The sequence below is a fragment of the Amblyomma mixtum genome, chromosome 4 (genome assembly GCF_055824585.1).
Source record: "Amblyomma mixtum isolate Tamu chromosome 4, ASM5582458v1, whole genome shotgun sequence".
NCBI classification, from domain to species: Eukaryota; Metazoa; Arthropoda; class Arachnida; order Ixodida; family Ixodidae; genus Amblyomma; species Amblyomma mixtum.
Genome location: NC_143015.1, coordinates 161,772,864 through 161,779,563, shown reverse-complemented (window position 1 = coordinate 161,779,563; position 6,700 = coordinate 161,772,864).

Sequence of the window (6,700 nt, the reverse complement as noted above, 5' to 3'; positions counted from 1 at the left end):
AGTGAAGCTTGCCTAGGAGGGTGGCCATGTCCGGGGCATATCCTATCGTCTGGCATTATTCAGTTACACACAATGCATATTAGTCGTGCGAGTGGGATTTCGGCCAGGACGTTTGCTGCAAGGTTTGGTTCGGTTTACAGGGTTTAACGTCCCAAAGCGACTCAGGAAATGAGGGACGCCGCAGTACAGGGCTCCGTAAATTTAGACCGTCTGCGATTCTTTAACGCGTAATGACATCGCAGTACAGAACGCGGGCCTCTAGAATTTTGCCTCCATCGAAATTCGACCGCCAAGGCCAGGATCGAATCCGCGTCTTTCTGGTCAGCAGCCAAGCGTCATAACTACTGAGCCACCGGGGCGGCCATTTTGCCACAAGGTGTAGTCCTGCGAGTTGTGCAACCGTCGAGCTCTTTTGGAAGTCGATGTCGGCAGGTCATGAACAAGTTCAGCTCGGGAATGGTATAGGTTACGCTCCTCTGGCCAGTACTTGGGACAAGCGAAAAATCCATGAACACCTGAAGGCTACCGGAGAGGGTCTGTTCCACGAGGGCTGCAGCTGGTTTTTTCATCGCAGAGATGGAAGATGCAAGTAGCCCGGGTTGGGGGATCGATTTGGAAGGGAATGGACGATGGTGTAGGTTGGAAGAACGTCTAGCTGGGCAAGTTTTTAACTGTTCACCTGTGGTTACAGGAGCGAAAGAAGACGCAACCCGTCTTTGCGTCCCGTCTTTCTACCTTGTGTTGTGTCTTTTTTCGCGCCTGTAACCAAAGATGGTGTAAGTTGGAGTGATGCCGAAGAAATGAAGGCAGATGGCACGCAGATGTCGGCTCTTGAAGAGCAACGAAGCCGTAGCCAGCACCGTCAGGGGCGGGGTGCAAACGCTTGATGTGGAGTAGACCTGTTCGGGGTAGAGGAAAGAAAAGGGAAAGTGGTCCCGCCGGGGCCAAGGTGGCAAGGATCTGGGATGGCTTCAGAACTAACTGGTATCTTCCTATGATGGAGGAGTATTCTAATCTAAATTCAATATTAGTGCACTTGAAATAAAACCCCCAAACTCAGATTTCGCCGTTGTTAGCTTGCCCGAAGCCTCTGACAGGTGATGGCAACCTACCAGTAGCCTTTGTGGCAATTTCTTAATTCATGATGACTTTATTATTAGCAGTGAGACTAGGCAAGATAGTAAATCAGAGGGCCAAGAGCCCTTGAGCACCAGCGGCCTCTCGTCCCTGGCCACTACCGCCTTGAACGGCAGGGCTACAGAGTTGCGCATCAGTGCCTGCCACTGCTCCATGATGTGGGTATTACAGAGTAGGGTTTATACTTGCAGACATGCCCATAGAATGGCCAACTGCTTGAAACACTTTATGAAAAAACCCTCTACGGCTGCGAGCGGGTTTCGAACCCGCGGTGGTGCGACCAGATGCGCTTCACTGGACACCGTATGAGACCCCTACGTCCTTGCCCCAGCCTAACATCCCGCGTATTTGCCCGTCAGCTTCTAATTGATGATGATGATGATGTCCTCGGGCTGAATGGCACTAATTCTATCCGTTCAATGTCGTCGTCTTCATCAACTTCTATCCGTGTGCAATAAATAAAGAACAGACCGATATCGCATTTCTCTCTTAGACCGAGCCTCAAACCGGAAACGAAGTGAAAACCGAAGTGCGAGCGCATCTAATTTCCACTGCCTAACCACGCTAAGTCGTACGTCATTTTTTCTTCACTAAATTTAACGTTGAGAACGTGCCGAAAGCCATCTGTATATTTACGGTAGCTTATTCTAATGCATTCGTGGTCTCCCGCTTCTAGATGAGGTAGTCACAATGTTCCAATAAGCTCCAGTGGTGCTCTGGTCATCGTAGCCGCACAAAGCTTAGCGTCCTCCTATTTTATTACTAAGTACTTGGCGACACCAGGCTGATGAGAGTGACACATAAAAATATTTTAAGGATGGACCTTGTAATATCTTGCCGCACTGAACGCAGTAAATAACGCAATAAATAGACGCAATAAATAACCAAATGCTACTGTATCCTTGAATGGGGGCTTTGCTATTTCAGTGGGATCAAACGAAGGTAAGAGTGCTAAGAGAAGAGTTAAACAAAATTCAAATTCTTTAATCTCATCCTCTTTCCCCGAATTCTGCTAATCTGCCGCTTCTTTTAATCTTCTTATTGTGGACTGAACCTAAATAAAAACAGAACAAAACAAAACACCAAGTCGTAAGCGTGTCCTCTTTGAAGTACCTCTCTGAGCCCACGTCCCTAATTTGCCTGCTTCATTTGTCCAGCTTCATTTATACTGCTTCATTTATCCAGGACCACGTGTTCCTCCTCAATTCAAGAACGAACCACGCCCACTCCATTCAGTTTGGGCCGTATCGATCCGCTATTCTGAGTTATTCCGAGGTCCTGAGGTGAAAGAGCGTCCTTCATCCAGGTAAGGAAATGAACTGCAAGGCGACACTCCTGAGTGCATACGTGGCCAATCGCAGTCTGGGCCCGCAAAGCCATTTTCATCATCTCCATCACGTGACTCGTCGGGTCGTGACGTCACACGGCGCCGTTTCTTGCGGACACTTTGTTTGAGGACATGACCTTAAAAGTGAGCTATCTAATGCCTTCGCATCAATAATCAATATGGTTCTGGCATTAGAGAAGGGACTGTCAATATCAGATGGAATATTTTGAAAGCAAAACAAGCATGGGTTAAAGCCATGGCTACCCATTTTGTGCAGGTCCCAAGGAATATCCTCACGGCGCAACATGCAACAAACGAGATATCGGAGAGGAAATGTGAGGTGCGTGTTCTCACAAAATAAAAAGAGAATAACTACAGGTGGAGGAAACAAAGTTTGAATGGCGCTAAAGAAAACAGACAATTTTAACGCCCGGACGCATGGGCTTAGAGAGAGATAAAAAAAATACAACACGTAAAGGAGGCAGTGCTTGTTTATTACTCTACGTCCACGCGAAGAAATTAGAAATTCAAGCGAAGAAAGTCGACTGTTTGTTCACCGGAGGCCGCCGCGATGGCTCAGTGGTTATGGCGCTCGGCCGCTGACCTTCGGCGAAATACGCGGGTTCGATCCCGGCCGCGGGGGTCGTATTTCGATAGAGACGAAATTCTAAAGGCTCTTATACTGTGCGATGTCAGTGCATGTTAAAGAACCCCAGGTGGTCGAAATTTCCGGAGCCCTTCACTACGGCGTCCCTTATAGCCTGAGTCGCTTTGGGACGTTAAACCCCCTTAAACCATAAACCAAACAAACCTGTTTGTTCATTGTAAACCTATTATCGTCCCGGAAACAATAAAGGACATTGGCTTGTCACATGGCTGGCGTTAAAATTTATTAGATATCATAAGCTATAGACTTGGCACCATTCGTTTGCGTTATCAAGGCGCCCTTTGTATTCAACAAAGGTTTTTATCTCATAGTTCCCAACAGTGCGCTGCATTGTTAATAAGGTTAATAAGGTGCGAATAACCACTCTTCTGTATTCAGCACGTGGTTAGCTGACGCCAGTTTAGCTTCGGCAACAACGCATGGTTTCGGTGAGACTGGTTGCAGGGATCACAAAAATATCTCTCGTCAGGAATGGGTTGCTATTGGTCGGCAACTTTTGTGCTGGCTAATTACGACAGCTAACAGTAAGAAATCAGTGTGCCAACCAAGCGAGACGAGTTCTGATTTGTGAACGGCTTTGTAATTTCGAACGTGTACCCATTGTTCACAAAGAGTGGTTTCCGTCTTTAATCTTCTCTAAGAAAGAAGAAAGAAGCATATCTGGTGTTCTTGTCTGCGTATACGACTATTTGCTTTGTTTTAGCTCATGCAAAAAGCTTGCCAACATGTCTTTGACTGAATGGCTGTCATATAGCGGGTGAGTAGGAGCCATTGGCCTCTGCCTTACCGTAACTGTGGAACCGAACTAAAAGTAGAGTGAATTTTGCCCTACAGCGACACTTTTTATACGCCAAATTCATATGCCAAATTTGGCCTTCCTTTTGTATATTGCGTCTTGTCTTTCCGTATGTCTTGAATGCTTATGTCTGTGCGCTTAAGTGACAGTTTTTAGCCGCTACATAATTGCCCTGGTGTAGAAGTGACCAGGCGTATCAAGCTGACGTAATGACTGCCTTTTGCTGATCCCCTTTGTTTTTTTAGGCTTATTGAGAAAGCAACTCAGGCTATGAGGGACGCCGCAGTGAAGGGCTCCGGAAATTTCGACCACCTGGGGGGTTCTTTAAACTCCACTGACATCGCGCAGTACACGGGCCTCTAGAATTTCGCCTTCATCGAAATTCAGCCACCGCGGCCGGGATCGAACCCGCGTCTTTCGGGTCAGCAGCCGAGCGCCGTAACCACTGAGTCACCGCGGCGGCGCTATTTTTTTTTAAAGTAAACTGGAATAAACTAAAATTAAAATTTAAGTTAGGAGCTCTAGCTGGTGACCAAAAAGAGAATATAGCTGTATGTTAGGACACCTCACCTCATATCGGTATTTTTCTGCATATGCCTTATCGTAGCTAAACACAGAAGTACGAAACGGTTGGCGAACGTTGCAATAAATAGATGATGTACAACTGCTTTTTGGATGTCTGGGAAGCATCAGGCGTGGTTGCCGTAAACGTCAGTCATGTCTTATACGCACAACATCGCACATATTTTAGTAAAAGCCACTCGTCAGAAGTTGCGCGCCGGGCCGTCATGAATGTAAAGAGCAGCAAAGCTGTACGTTATCAATAATTTATTCTCGTTTCCCAGTTCTCCTGAGAAACAAAATAAAAACAAATATTTCACGGCGTCTTCTCTTCAGCAACGTAAAAAGAAATTAGAGCGACCCGCAAAAAAGAAGCGAGAGAAAATAAAACGACAGAAAAGGGAGAATGTGACATTGTTTTCTTCAACCTTGCGTTTTAGGCTGCAGACAAGAGACAGGTTCTTCCCATTCAGCAAAGAACTAGAGGCCTTGAGAAAAACAAGTTTTATGCTTTCAGAGAAGCATGCATTCAGCCGAGCGTTATCCAGCGGCAGCGATAACAGATGACACCTGTCTCGATCAACTAGCAGGCCTTTCGGGAAGCTTGCGAGGACCGAGAGATACATCATAAAAAAACAAAAAAAAACGCGAATGGCTATATTGCAACCAGCTCCGAAAACGGGAATGAAACAGGCATATCAAAAAGAAAGGCTCGCAGCCATCGGGAAGGACGCGCTCGTAAACAATGGAGTCCAAGATTATTAATTATGGAAAGCGCTGCAGGCGACGTACCGTGATGAGACACGGAACTAACAAAAAATAAAAATAAACTGCTCTGGCCTCGGGCTTCTTTTCATTGTCCGCGCGCGTCGAGGCTTTCTTCTGTGTGTTGCTTTGCATCTCTTTTCTCTTTAGAGTAGGAGCTGCTTATATGTATCAAAAGTGATTTCTTGGCAGCTGATTGATCAATATAAGATAAAGTCGCCAGAAATTGAATGCATAACAGGATTTAATTCACTACGTTCCGGCTAGAGGATCAGATGAAACGCCGTGAATGATATCCTGTCATGTTTTCTTTTTAATTTCTGGAGACCTTATTGGTGTCCTCGCTAACTTTAGCCAGAGGTTTAAAAAATAAAATACTCGAGGTGGCCACGGAAACCACTTACATTTATCAACCAACCAGCTTGCGCATCATAGGCAATTTTTTGTTTCGCAATTAATTATTAGCAATTAACATAATTTTTTTAAATGCGTAAATATTGACTTTAGACAGCAAATGTGAATAGCAAAGTTGGAGAGCACCTCCAGAAACCCCCATTCTATTCATTTGCGATAAAGAAAACCTCACGTGTATCTTTTTTCCGAACTCCAAAAAAAGCCCGCGAAATACAAAAAAAAATCACGTGACTAGCGCTTTCCCGCGCCACGATAGTGCTGCTCTCAACCGTGGCTTGAGTGAACGAAATCAGCTGCTGGCAAGGCGCGACGACCTCAATGCGCCGGCAGGCCGATATGTCAACGGTGGTTGCGGCGCCCGCGCGAGCCAGTCTGCAAGCGTGACGGTGCAAGTTGCAGCGAACGCGCCGGGCATTGTAAGCTATGGAATGGCCAAAGGTGACAAACACAAATACAAATACGACAAAAGCGCTAGTCACGTGATTTTTTTTGTATTTCGCGGGCTTTCTTTGGAGCTCGGAAAAAGGATACACGTGAGGTTTTCTTTATCGCAGATGAATGGAATGGGGGTTTCTGAAGGTGCTCTCCAACTTTGCTGTTCACATTTGCTGTCTAAAGTCAATATTTACGCATTTAGAAAAATTATCTCAATTGCTATTTAATCAATTGCAAAACAAAAAATTGCCTATGATGCGGAAGCTGGTTGGTAGATGTATGTAAGCGGTTTCCTTGGCCTACCTCAAATATTTTATTTTTTAACCCTTGGCTAAAGTTAGCGTGGACACCCTGTATATACATCCTACCCTCCGGCCTTTCATTACAAGACATCTACAGGGATGTTCCATTCGAGAAATTTTTCCTTCTTCAGGGAATCTGAGTTAAATTTGGCGAATGGAATATTTTTCAACAGGAAAATGGCGCAAAAAACGTGGACAAAAGAGACAAACACGACAGGACCACCGCTCTGTCGTGTTTGCCTCTTTTGTCCACGTCTTTTGCACCGTTTTCCTGTTGAATCATGAACCAACTAGCC